The sequence below is a fragment of the Saccostrea cucullata genome, unplaced genomic scaffold, assembly GCF_032062105.1.
Source record: "Saccostrea cucullata isolate Sc308-1 unplaced genomic scaffold, CSIRO_AGI_Scuc_v1 ctg7870, whole genome shotgun sequence".
Classification (NCBI taxonomy): Eukaryota; Metazoa; Mollusca; class Bivalvia; order Ostreida; family Ostreidae; genus Saccostrea; species Saccostrea cuccullata.
Window position 1 is genome coordinate 14,443 of NW_026926900.1, and position 14,669 is coordinate 29,111.

The 14,669-nt window shown below is 35.2% G+C and overlaps 2 long non-coding RNA genes across 2 annotated transcripts; both read left to right on the forward strand.

The window, feature by feature from the left end:
* The first annotated feature begins 1,606 nt into the window (after positions 1–1,606).
* Positions 1,607–12,025, forward strand: LOC134272842 (uncharacterized). The gene is made up of 4 exons (XR_009993301.1): positions 1,607–1,900; positions 2,373–2,504; positions 3,847–3,947; positions 11,925–12,025. It is a non-coding gene; the product is annotated as an uncharacterized LOC134272842 (long non-coding RNA).
* Positions 12,026–12,907: 882 nt separating this feature from the next.
* LOC134272843 (uncharacterized) lies at positions 12,908–14,227 on the forward strand. Its single transcript, XR_009993302.1, has 3 exons — positions 12,908–13,056; positions 13,394–13,629; positions 14,074–14,227. It is a non-coding gene; the product is annotated as an uncharacterized LOC134272843 (long non-coding RNA).
* The last annotated feature ends 442 nt before the right edge of the window (positions 14,228–14,669 follow it).

A 14,669-nucleotide genomic window follows, 5' to 3' on the forward strand; every position in this document is an offset into this window, starting at 1 on the left:
CATTATTTGTACATGTGATTTATGTTGTTGCGACTAATAAGCGTTTTCGGAAAATGTCATTTTGGTGTCCTTTTGATAGAAATGTACACAAAAAATTCTGATGAATGTAATTGAAATGTTTTGTTAAAATGGCACTCCATTTAAAAAAAAAAGCTTTCCAAGAGAGAGAGAGAGAGAGAGAGAGAGAGAGAGAGAGAGAGAGAGAGAGAGAGAGAGAGAGAGAGAGAGAGAGAGAGAGAGAGAGAGAAGAAAGAAGTCGGTATTTATCTAGCTGTTGTATGCCAAACAAGTTTTTGTCTGCTTGGTTTATGTGTTTTGTGCAGGACTATTTAAACATGTGAGACGAAACATAAGACATGATCATCCTTAAGGAAGGTTGAAATGGCGCATTGTTAAAAATAATTGCTATGACATTATTTTTCATGCTTACAATACCTATGCAAATAAAAACAATTGAGATTTTTAAAACCAAAAATACTGAACTTGAATATCATAAATATTTTATAACATTTTTCTGGCTTAGAAAGATTGTTCTCATATTAAGATGGAATGCAGCAACATTTAATGAAATAGACAATATACTCTTTTCAGAAAATTTAGCTTTGTTAAGTGTAGGTTGACAATATTCAGGTAAAAACAGCAGTCGTGTGTTTTCACCCATCTTTATCAACAATGTTACCTTATTTCTTTCAGCTTATAATGAAACGATCGCGATTTAAATTGTTTGATAATTTACAAGTACGTACATTTATCCGGGACTTAGGGCCCATTCTTCCATCATCAACGATATTTCTCATATCCCCCGAACGCCTGAGATTTTACCCGGCTAAATGGCTGAAAGTAGTTTCCTTCTCTGAATTCACATGTTGCGTACATGAAAAAGACAAAGCAATAATCATGGAGCATTGTAAACACAATTATTATAGCCATTGTTGGGCATATGGGTACATCCCACTAATTATTTTTAGAATCGGTAGGAGAAGAAAGTAGTGCAGAAAAAATTACAAGTTCCTTAAATTGCAGACTTGCATAAAAAAAATTGGGCAGGTATACTGAACTGAGCCTCACACTTGTTGATAAGGAGTATCTATCCTACCAAAAAAGCTTTGAAAATGTAATTTATCAAGAAGATCAGCCGAATTATTTTGTGTATTATAACGCCAGTGAGAATTCTGAAATCCCCCTACTTTCACTTTCATTTTTAGAGGTTCCCGCAGACAGACGCATTTTGCCGGAAAACGAATCTGACATGCCACCTCGAGATTTTAACCAAGGAAAGACAAGTTGATGTGCTTTGATTTGAGGGGTCACTCACTACCGAACGAAAATTAGGGACATCGCTATGAGAAGAAACGTTAACATTGTCGCCTATGGGAAAACAATTAGTGGACTGTACCCATATTAGGAAGCCTATAAGTAAGTGAAAGATGTCATAAATCTTGAATTTATTTCAAAGTTGTTGTTTTCTATTATTTTCAATTGTTCAAATTTACGAAAAAAACAATTCTTATATTGTTGATACACATTTTCAAACAAATTGATTCATAAATAAAGTGTCTAGATCCCCCCCCCCCCCCCCCCCCCCCCCCCCCCCCCCCCCGGAACAGACAACATGTATCACCCATTGTTTACACATGTATCATGTAGATTAAATGTATCGGTTTATATAATTTATTTATTCAGAATCATAAATGTATAATTTGATTAAGAAGCAATTATGTAGAAGTACATGCTCCACTGTGGTTTATTTTCAATACATAAAAATTCACAAATGAGTTCGGGATCGGTATTCAATCGGGGTCAAGGTCGAAGTGAAAGTAGACAGCAGAAAGTTATCAAAACTGTTCAGGGCAGTGTTAAGCAGTATATAGGTGATGGGCATTTGTATTTTACACAGGAGGTAAGAGGTATACCCTAGTACAATATTTGTAAATAACAATTTAATGTTTTTGGAACATGTCGATGATCGGCGCGTCACATATGCATACTTGACACACATCATTTCAGATCAGTTGCGCGGTCAAGCTGGGTACAGTTGTCTGGGAGTTAAACGATGTGTGTGAACATGCACATTAACTGATTTTTCTCATATTTTTTAGCAATTGCATTACATGTATTTGTTGAATGTTCAATTATTGTCAGTAAAACATGATTTTTACCTATATAATTCTGCTGAATTAACTTAATTACCAATGTAAACAGTGTGATTTCAGGTGGGAGCAAATTAATCATTTTTTAAATTAATTAATTTCAAGTAATGGGCATAAAAGGAATATGGTAAAAATTGTACGTGTTGAATGTCTGTGTGTCTGTCTGTCTGCAAATGTGATATTGTACCATTTATTGTATTGATTTTTTTTTTTTTTTTTTAGGTTTATGGTGATTGGTTCAGGAAAAAAATGAGGTCCATGCAGATGGTGTTTAAAACTATTGGCCAGCAAATGCACACCCATTTGAATACATCTTGAAAAAGAACCAGCAAAATGTGACAGTCGGCAAAATATGTAAGTTTAAGTTTTCTAAAAAAAAATTTCATTAAAGTGGGGGGATGGGGTGGGGGTGAGGAAATTTACATATTAAATAGGTGATCAGAATGTGAAAGTATTTAGCTATAACTAATCTGTACATGCACTGCTATATACATTTTGCAGCTCATATAGATTTTCTTTTGTTATTTAAGATTTTCAAATTAATTAGATCTACATCTTTGTTTTGTTAATTATGCATTAATAAGATTACACGGATAAAAGAATTGAAATTTCATGAATATTTGACAGTCAAAATTATGCGATTTGTCAGGAAATTCAAAATTTTGTCTCATTTTCCTACAAATTACAAAATGGTTACCATGGAAACAAAACAACTTTAGTGAACTATTTATTTAATCTGCAACACCACATATTTTTATTTTTTAAAGTAAATAATAGTATATAAGCACTGATTTTGTCTTAAATGAAAAGTACGGGAAAAGTAATGATACACATGTATTGAGCTATCCATTATTATGATGTCATTGTGACGTCATAGATGAGTAAATTTGCATTGGTATAAAAATTGCTTTGAAACAAATGATTCTATATAGGATTATAAAGGCTTATAACTTTTTCATTCATAGTCCAAATTTCATGAATGATACATCAATGGACAGGAAATAATAAGTACTTTTTTATTTTACTACTTTCGGGGTATTTGTGAACTTCATTTTTTTGTCATTTCTGGAGATACTATGAATTAGAGGGTGAAAAGTGGTCATATTTTGTGCGGAAATACATTAATTTTTTAAAATAAGTGAAATTGACCCAATTAAGTGCTTGATTATGATTTGACTATATGTATTTAAAGATATGAAGGTGATTAAGAATGGTATAAATGTGTTAATAGGCTAAAATTTGACTCAAAACTTGGGTGCAGTTTTGGCTAGATTGGAGCATTTTTTAAGGATATTACACATAGAACTGTAAATGCTGTAAAATCTTAATTAATTGTTGAATTTTCATGAAACTTGGCATGATGTCTCTACTTATGCTCTAGATTGACAAACAGTGTGAAATATTGTAAAATCAAAAAAATGCTTTTTCATATTGGGTACATCCCACTAATTATTTTTAGAATCGGTAGGAGAAGAAAGTAGTGCAGAAAAAATTACAAGTTCCTTAAATTGCAGACTTGCATAAAAAAAATTGGGCAGGTATACTGAACTGAGCCTCACACTTGTTGATAAGGAGTATCTATCCTACCAAAAAAGCTTTGAAAATGTAATTTATCAAGAAGATCAGCCGAATTATTTTGTGCATTATAACGCCAGTGAGAATTCTGAAATCCCCCTACTCTCACTTTCATTTTTAGAGGTTCCCGCAGACAGACGCATTTTGCCGGAAAACGAATCTGACATGCCACCTCGAGATTTTAACCAAGGAAAGACAAGTTGATGTGCTTTGATTTGAGGGGTCTATAACCACTAACCAAAAGGTTAGGGGTCATACAAAATGTTAATTTAGAATATTATTTTATTTCCCTTCATTTGCAATATCTGTTTATGTCAAAATCAAATCATGACAGTATTTAGATCTACCAGATGGCTTGGCTATCACATTATTGTTATTAATCCCTTGAAGTTTAATTAGTTAATCTCTTAGTCAATTAAGTTGCCTAATTATCTATATCTGAGGCACGACAGGTGTGACAACAATTATCACTCTACCTGTCCATGTCACCTACCCTTTCATTGACAAGACATTTGAGTAAATCACCTTAATTACTTAGATCAACTCAAAGGCAATTATATATGTATATGTAAAATGTTTAAGAAGTCTAAGTCAGAGGACAGAGAGTCAGAGTCAGAGATATAGAGTGTGTTAGCTAGAGTTAGGACATGCAGCTAGCAGACCCAGTCTTAGATGTGTATTATATATAATGTACATATTCCTGTAATAAAGACTGGTAAAGACATTTCTACTTATGTCTTAATCCTTGAAGGTTTTATGTCAAGGACAGTAACCAAGTCTAATGGTTACTGCGTGACCGAGTGTTGTAGGGTGCACTACTTATTCCAAGTGGACCCCTACCCTCCCCGACGGCCGGTCCCAAGGTGGTGGAGAATAATCCGGGCACCTCTTATCTGCAGCGTGCGAGTTTCCCCAAGACATTAGCCAGAACCCAAGAAAGGAAGGACAACTCCTTACACGACAGTTAATGGTGAGTACAGTCACTTTCTTTTGTACACTTCAGGAACCATTTCTTTATGCTTGTGACACCATTGAATATTTGTATAATAGTACTTAGGTGATTAAATAGCAAAAGGTTTATAATGGATTGTTATAGTGAGTGTTCAAGAGAGATCTGTACAGGGACGTTTATTGGTAGTCTTTCACCAGATAATCCCATTTTATCATTCTCGGTCGATTTGGAGAAAAATCTCCTCCCGGTTCAAATAAGACGACATGATATTTTTGCTCTAGTTGATACTGGTGCTAGTTTTAGTTGTGTGTCTAGGAGTCTTCTTGAAAGAATATTCGGTAAAATTTCCTTATCAAGTAGTCAAGTAAAGCACGGAATAGGTGTTTGTGGAGAAATTCACAATGTGTTAGGAACCACAGAGCTAACTTTGAGTATTAGTGGTCATCAGATACCTCATACCTTTCATGTGTTTGAACGTCTTCATCATCCTGTTATCTTAGGCATTGACCTCTTAGAACAAAACCATGCTAGGCTAGACTTAGAAAACAAAACAATGACCTTGCATAGGGGAATTATTGAAACAGAAATGTTACAGAATCAAAATGTTGAAGAAAGTAAGAGTTTAGGTAGAGCAAAATCGGTACAAGCTACACACATTGCTCCATTCTCAGAACATCAAATACCAGTCAAAATATCACAAATTCACAATCAAAACAACATACTTCTGGAGCCTGCAAAATTATTAATCAACAAGCAACTGCTAGGAGCAAAATGCCTGTCCAACATACAGAACTCACAAACATACTTCAGAGTGCTAAATCCAACAAACACTACGATTTTTGTACCCAAAAACACCTTGATTGCATTTGCATACCCAATCACAGACGAAATTCATGCCATCACATCAAATGATCAAGCACAAACACCTTCATCATCAGAGACATTGGAGCAAAACCATGATCCATCTGAGTACAGAGAGATGGCCCAGACAATGGACATAGACATTTCAAATTCTGACCTAAGTAACCAACAGAAGAACAGATTACTAGAATGTTTAGGGCGAAATCAAGATGTGTTTGCCAGAGATATGGCCGAGTTAGGAAAAACGGATATGTACCAACATGAAATTGTTACCCATCCAAATACAAAACCGATAGCATCGGCACCTTACCGTCAAGCTCCTCAGATGAGAAGAGAGATTGAAAAGCATACCAAGAAGCTGCTAAAATATGACATTATTGAAGAATCTACATCTCCATGGCACAGCCCAGTTGTGATGGTAAAGAAGAAAAATGGGCAATACCGCATGGCAATTGATTATAGGAAGCTAAACAAGTGCACCGAATCCATGTCCTTTCCTCTTCCTCGATTTGAAGATGTGATTGACACTTTAGGAGAGGCAAATGCCCAAATCTTTTCCGTAATCGATTTAGCCAGTGGATTTTACCAAATTCCATTAGAAGAGTGCTCTAAACCAAAATCAGCCTTTATCACTCATCAAGGTGTATACCAATTTAAAAGACTTCCATTTGGCTTGATGAACAGCCCAATTTCTTTCCAAGCACTCATGACGAAAGTTCTTCAGAATCTACTATGGAGCACAGCTCTGGTGTACATAGACGATGTCATAATTTTCTCAAAGTCATTTTCACAACACCTCGAAGACTTAAATGCAGTATTCTCTCGACTTCGACAAGCCAAGCTATCTCTTCAGCCATCGAAATGTAAGTTCGCCTGCAAACAAGTGACATATCTTGGCCATATCATCTCAAAGGATGGTATTCAAGTGGATCCTGAAAAAACAAATGCCATTGACTCCTTCCCAACTCCGAAATCTTCAAAACAGATCAAGTCTTTCTTAGGAGTGTGTAATTACTATAGAAAGTTCATTGAAGGTTATGCCAAAATTGCATCCCCACTAACAAGACTTTTGTCCAAGGATGTGAAGTTCTTTTGGGGACCAGAGCAAGAAGCCGCCTTCAACACTCTCAAGAAAAGACTTACATCGGCACCAATTCTGAGATATCCAAACTTCAAGAAGCCCTTCATCATCTCCACAGATGCTTCAGACCATGCCATTGGGTTTGTGTTGGGACAAAAGGATGACACTGGACGAGAACATGCCATAGCCTATGGAGGAAGACAACTACACAAAGAAGAAAAGAAATGGCACATTACAGAAAAAGAAGGTCTAAGTCTAGTTGAAGCTGTCAAACAGTTTAAACCATACATCGCGAATTCCAAATTTATAGTTTACACAGACAACATTGCTCTAAAGTGGCTTAACAACATAAAGAACATGAGTGGACGACTTGGAAGATGGTCACTTTTACTCCAGGGATTTGACTTTGAAATACTTCATAAATCAGGTGTAACCAACCAAAATGCAGATGGGCTATCAAGAAGAGAATATGGTATCAGTCAACAACCTTCAGCATCACTATCAGAGGATGATTTGGCCAACAACATCAACTTCTTAGCAACTAATGAGTCAAACCTTTTAGCTGTGACACTAACATACAAATTTGAAAATGAAAGACTATGCAACATACAAACTTTGGCCCCAATAGACAATGGACAAATCCCACCTACAGATGTTCCAATTACTCCAGAGTTACAAGAACTTCAACAAAATTGTCCTGACTTTGAAGACATTTATAAATACAAATCTGTGAAAGAAGTACCACAGGATGCAGGATCAGCAAGACGAGTTGTAGCAGAGAGCTATACATTTGAAATTGTAAATGGTATCCTGTTTCATCTATACCATGATAGAAATCGTGCTGTACCAAGACATCAAAGAGTCATCAAACAAGTTGCTGTACCAAGATGCTTAAGAGATGATCTCCTCAAGTCATATCATGATTCCTTAGCTGGAGGTGGTCATCAAGGATATGAAAGAACCTTTGAAGCTCTGCGTCTAAAGTACTACTGGCCAAGAATGTATACTGATGTCCTTGAATACACCACTACTTGTGAAAGATGCCAGAGGTCTAAAAGAGACACCCATGCCAGACCAGCACCACTCCAGCCTATGCCAATTGAAGACGTCTTTAGTCGAATTCACATTGACATTCTAGGACCTATCCAAAAGTCATCTTCTTCAAAACAGAAATACAATTATATTCTATTAGTTGTAGACAGCTTCTCCAAATGGTGTGAAGCTTTCCCAATGTATACAGAAACCAGTAATGAAATTGCCAGCATTCTGTTCAGAGAAATCTTCACAAGATATGGAGCACCACGCACCATAGTTACAGATCGTGGACAAGCCTTTCTGTCAAAACTTATTGCAGCTCTGTGTGAACTATTTCAAATAACCAAGAAAAACACAACGGCTTACCATCCTCAAACCAATGCTGCCTGTGAAAGAATGAATAGCTTCATACTGCAATCACTTAGAGCATACACTGATGGCAAATACGACAACTGGCATGAAATACTTCCTTCCATTATGATGGCCTACCGAATGACACCTGCAACACAATCTACAGGACATTCTCCATATTACCTTTTATTTGGCAGAGAAATGAGATTACCAATAGACACCGCACTTATTCCTAAAGAGAACATGTCTAGAGACCATCAGAATCATGTCAACAAAATCATAGAAAATCTCAAAACAGCCAAGACGATTGCAGCTGAAAACATTCAAAGGCATCAGGAGAAGTACAAAACACAACATGACAAGAAAGCACAAATGCCAAAGTATCAGACAGGAGACAAAGTCATGCTGTATATGCCAAAAGTTCCTCCTGGAATTCCACCTAAACTATACTGTCATTGGTTTGGACCATATTACATTCTACGAAAAGGACCAAATCATACCTACAAATTGGCAAAATGCTCTGACGATAAACCATTGAAAACCTTAGTAAATGCAGCCAGACTTAAAGTGTACAAGAGCCCTCAAGACCGTCCAAACTATGAGACTGAAGCAGAAGATTCAGATACAGACACTTCAGATTCTGATGATGAATTGGATACTCCTGCCAGTGATGATGACATTCCACCTTTAAATCCAAACCAACCTCAACAAGTACCCCAAACTCCTATTCCTACCCTTAATCCTAATCCAGCAGACAGACAGAAGCAAGAAAGTCAAAAGAACCCAGCACCTGTACCTGACAAAAACATTAAATTAGTTTTACAAGCTAAGCGACAAAATGGACATACCTGGTACAAGGTATCATATCATAACAGAAGGGGAACACAGTGGAGGAAAATGGAGTATGTACCATCTGATCTACGAAATAAATTCCACACAGAGAAAACTATGGCAGGAAAGAAGAAGAAACCACAGAAACTGAAGTATCTACAACAAGACCAATCTCAAGCTAAGAAAGACACAAATGAACCACAACAGAAGGCTCTTCCACATCCACAAACTAAACCATCCATTAATCAATTGACTTCCAGCCATCATTGTAATTGTAGTGCCAAAAACAGAAATGTGGAGACCCAAGCTAAATCACAACAGCCAAACAACCCAGAGGTTAAAAACAGACCAAAACATGATGTAGCAAACTGCAGCTATTGTCCAGCAGAAAAGAAATTAAAGTATCCTGAAAGCAACTTTAGTCCAGAAGATTTCACCCCTTTGCTTGCAACTTTACAGAAAGTTATTGGATGTAGAATTGTTGAAGATGAGCTTGAACTGTTTAACTTATACAAGTGTGAGAAAAATCAGACAAGAAAACAATGGGAACATGTACATGACTCAGCACCAGGAGCCTCTGCCTTCCTCATCAAAGAACTTGAGTACTCACTTAATGCATGGAAAAGACAACTGGCATATATTGAATATCACAGTCTCAGTGTAAATATCCTCAGAAATGTTTCTCACATATCAGAAATAAGAAAGAATGGTTCAGACATATGGCTGTATCGAGTGCATTTTAGGAATGATATTAGGCCACCAATATGGACCAAAATAGAAGGCATTCCACTGCTGATACTTTCTAGGTTCCTCCAGTACATCACCGAGCAAAGAGCTCAAATAGTCAAGATAATGGATGAACTTTACGGCCGAAATAGACCTGGTACTCGTTGCTAAATTGACAATCACAATAAACAGTTTTTATGCAAATTTTCTACACCTGTCAATCCTACACAACACATCCACAGTCCTGACATATCAACTTAAGCAAGCTCAACACATTGTCACTACCATTAAACATCTGATATTTTGTTTAATCTAGATCAACTTCAATTTTAATTTTCATTCTTCATAAGTTTAGGCATTATGCTAGAGAGGAATAATAGCTGTTCCTTAGTGCTAGTTTTGGAGTACATCTGCAGAGTCTCCAAGCAAATAATTGAATTTAGCTTTTATTGCTCTCCGCTTTACAAAATTACTGAAACTTAAGTTTCTGTCATTCTCAGATAAGTTCAACAGGTTAGACTTTATTCATTCTTGTAGTTGCAGGAATATTATAAGAGTTTAAAATAATGTAGGCTTACTACTGGTTATAGGTCTTATGTTACCCTAAGGGTAAAGGTTTTCTACCTAATTTCAACCAGTTTTCTGCATTAATCTTGAAAGGTTCTTTAGGCAAGATGAATTAGTCTCCACATTGCATCCAGTTTACCAGTTGTTATTTATCATAATTATGCATCTTAAGGAATGTACTTTAATGTATGTTGTGTACTTGTGAATTTATGTGCCAGCTGGATTAACTCCTTAAACTGCTGGAGAACAGTACAGTACATATAAGTGCAAAATTGATTGATCTTTTGTTTTCAAAATTGCCATCTTAAGGATTGTTGTGTAAGTTGTAGGTTATGGTGTCACATGCATAAGGTTTTTCCTGTTGTGTATTTGATTGTGATTGTACATTACTTCCATTAATTGATTAGCATCACTGTACCAGCAAGTTGGAATCCTTAACAACTTCGTGTAGCCTTGCAACTTTAGAAACCATGTTCAACTTAACAATATTGCTTTAAACCATATGACTTTCAAGCAGCTTTTCAGTCCATCGACTCCCTGAGACAATGTGATTTGAGCTTCAAACAAGACAACTACACCTTGCAAGAAAGGAAGTGTATATCCAATACAACATTCAACTCAATTTAGTTAAATGATCACCTTCTAAATCTGTGTGTGTACTTGCCGAAATCAGCTACACCAATTAACCATCTACGCCCAGTGAACATGGTGAAATAAGTGAAATATTACAGTGAATTAGTAGAATAGTCAATATTGTATGGAAATGTTTATTGTGTGATTCCTGATTCCGAAATGGATTCCAATATTCTGCTAAGGATCTCACTTGATTTGCTATTGACAGACAGCTTCCTGTGTAATTTTAAAGAACCTAACGATGTCCAAGGACAACAACGCAAAGAGGAATCAGAAACTTTCAAATCAAAAAATTCTTTTCATACTGTGTTGACTTTAATGTTCTTTCATATGACTGTTGACTTTTGATCATACTTTCATTTCATTAGAATGTATATATTTTATTTTTTTTAGGGTTTGCTATGCTGCATAGATTATATACTTACAAATGTATATATACTTGTACTAGATTCTTATAGTTCTCATTGTCTCCACCAATTTATATTTTAATTTTACAGGAGTAAAATTAGGTGGGCAAGGGGGATGTATAACCACTAACCAAAAGGTTAGGGGTCATACAAAATGTTAATTTAGAATATTATTTTATTTCCCTTCATTTGCAATATCTGTTTATGTCAAAATCAAATCATGACAGTATTTAGATCTACCAGATGGCTTGGCTATCACATTATTGTTATTAATCCCTTGAAGTTTAATTAGTTAATCTCTTAGTCAATTAAGTTGCCTAATTATCTATATCTGAGGCACGACAGGTGTGACAACAATTATCACTCTACCTGTCCATGTCACCTACCCTTTCATTGACAAGACATTTGAGTAAATCACCTTAATTACTTAGATCAACTCAAAGGCAATTATATATGTATATGTAAAATGTTTAAGAAGTCTAAGTCAGAGGACAGAGAGTCAGAGTCAGAGATATAGAGTGTGTTAGCTAGAGTTAGGACATGCAGCTAGCAGACCCAGTCTTAGATGTGTATTATATATAATGTACATATTCCTGTAATAAAGACTGATAAAGACATTTCTACTTATGTCTTAATCCTTGAAGGTTTTATGTCAAGGACAGTAACCAAGTCTAATGGTTACTGCGTGACCGAGTGTTGTAGGGTGCACTACTTATTCCAAGTGGACCCCTACCCTCCCCGACGGCCGGTCACAGGTCACTCACTACCGAACGAAAATTAGGGACATCGCTATGAGAAGAAACGTTAACATTGTCGCCTATGGGAAAACAATTAGTGGACTGTACCCATATATATGAATATTTATTCATTTTTCTTTGACTAGCAAACAAATTATATTATTATACCTCATTATAATTATTCTACACGACGTGTTCTCTGATTGGTGATGAAATAAATCTTCATATGTCCCTGTCGTCGTCATGCTTTTTGTCATATTCAACCTCTTTGGGTACCTTCTGCATTTTCCTTAATAGGCGTTTGTCTGAGAGTAGTAGATGCCTCAATTCATTGGTTCTCGTTTTATTTCTTCAGAGTGTTTTTGTCCACGGATTTCAGTAATTTTACATTCTAAATTGGCAGTGAGTTTGTGAACAGTGTCGAATTTGAAAATTTTTCTCTTTTTAAGAGTTTTTGCTTAATACGGTAAATTAAAGAATTTGTTGCATAAATGATAGGGAAACACTAATATCATTTCAGTCAACAGTTATCATATATGATTTTTCTTGGCTGAATAAATCTTCATATTTCTCTCACGATCATGCAATAATAATATTATAATTTATGACATATGCTACAAAAAAGGCTAGGAACTAGGCAAAGGGACATAGTACATGTACATGTACCTCGAGAAGATAGTTTGCTGTCATTGAAATATGCTTAAGCCGAGACTCTAAAGCAGACTCTCTACCATCACTTCGTCATGCGGGCGACTCTCCAGAATTAAAGAAAATAGATATGATAGATTTGAAGAAGGTTTACAGTTGCATTATGCATTTGTAAAATATATGAAATATATTTTTCAGATATGGTAGCTTTACACGTTGTTTTGTAATTATTATGTAATATTAACCTTTGGTCTCTTTTTTTTCAGAAGAAATATATTTCAGTGTGAGTATTCCTCATCAGCTTAAGCTATGACACTGTGAGAATATTTAACAACTTCAATAAAGGTCCTGAAGAGAGCAACAAAAGCCCTAAGAGTCCATTTCGATACAGTTCATCCTCCAAATAACCTTGTTACTGTCCTGGCAACACAGAGACCTACGCTGTTACGCTTGAAATCAAGAAAAATAATAAACCAGGTCCAGTGGGACACACTTTTTGGAGGTATGTTGAAGACAATGTGAAAGAAAGTGTTTAAACATGTTCCTTTCAATATCAGATAACTTCACTACTTCAAACATAATATTTTATGTTAATTTATTTTATAAATAGGAGTAAGTAAGCAAATAAAGAAGGGAATCAGAGTATACAGGCAGATCGGGAGATCATATCCCTCTGCATCTGCAATTGTAACAATTTCATTTTTTCCTACATAAAAGATTGTAAATGTCTTTGCTCTCACTGTTTCAGTTTAAAACTTAATGATAAAAGATTAAGTTCTCTCTCTCTTTCTCTCTCTCTCTCTCTTTAAATTTCCAAATTTCATTTTCAATTGTTTTAGTTAACAATCCTGTGTCAAAGGACTTTGATATTTCACTGTTAGTCTGCCTTTTACGAAACATGAGTCCCTCTACACCAGCACCAGCAGGGGATTTGATATTCTACCCAATCCATCAGATGTCAGTACTGGGGCTGACTTAGCAAGAATTAAGTTCTACAGAAAACACAGTGGCCCATTCGTCAGGTGCAAGAATGACCACAAATGAATTTAATACTAGCTGGAACGACATTGAAGGGGTTAGAAAAAATTCTTTTGTCATTCTATAGTCTATGTAGAAACTGATTGATACAGGAGGGATATAATTACCTTTCCATACCCTAAAAGTTCGTGTTTCCATACCTCAATTCCAATGGTTCTTCTGAAATTTACCAAATTGTGAGTTACATTCCCTAAAAGAGATTTTATGGACAGGGGTTAAAGTAAGTAGGAAGTTACCATGAATGAGTTCAATTAACCATAGCAAAATACAAAGAAAAGTGAGAATTCAAAAAAAAAAACTAAATGTTCTGTTTGTCTACAACTTTTTAGTTTAAACAACATATGCATAATCAATGGAAAAAATAAAGAGCACATGCCATAATTTGATTAATGATTATTTTACAAATAACTCTTTAGCATATCAATATTAATTTATTTTCCAATACAGTTGAATAATCCACAATATATTTCAATTATTTTAGGCTATTGGAAGACTTGGAGGTTCTGCATTACTAAATGAAGCTCAAACTTTAAGGGTAACCTCAATCGATGACTCTGAGAGAGAACTTCTATTAGAGCATTTACTGGAAATAAGACGGCTGAGATTGGAACGGTTAGAAACGATACCCTGGAATGTTAGAGGTAATCTTTGTATACCACTTGGATATATTAAGAAAAAGTCAATCATTTCTCATTCTTAAAGCTGATAAGACACAAATTTAATGTAGATATTTTCTAAAATTTTCTGTAAAAATGCTATAACTTTAGTTAAAGATAAAAATTGTGAAGATGTAAGAATGTGTCAATCAAATGCGTCTAGAAATTTGAAGTTTCAAAAACTTTGAGAATAAATAAGATTTTTATAATAATGTCGTAGGAATAGTAGGAAAACATATAAGTTATGGAATTATACAGATTTTTTAACATCAAATCCATGGCTATGCACATTTAAAGTAATATTGGTTTGTAACTCTTTGATTTTACATTTGATATCAAAGTTTTTTTTAATAAAAATAATGATTTCTTATGATGAACAGATAAATAAAATTCTATATAATAAGCAAACCTTTGCTGAAGT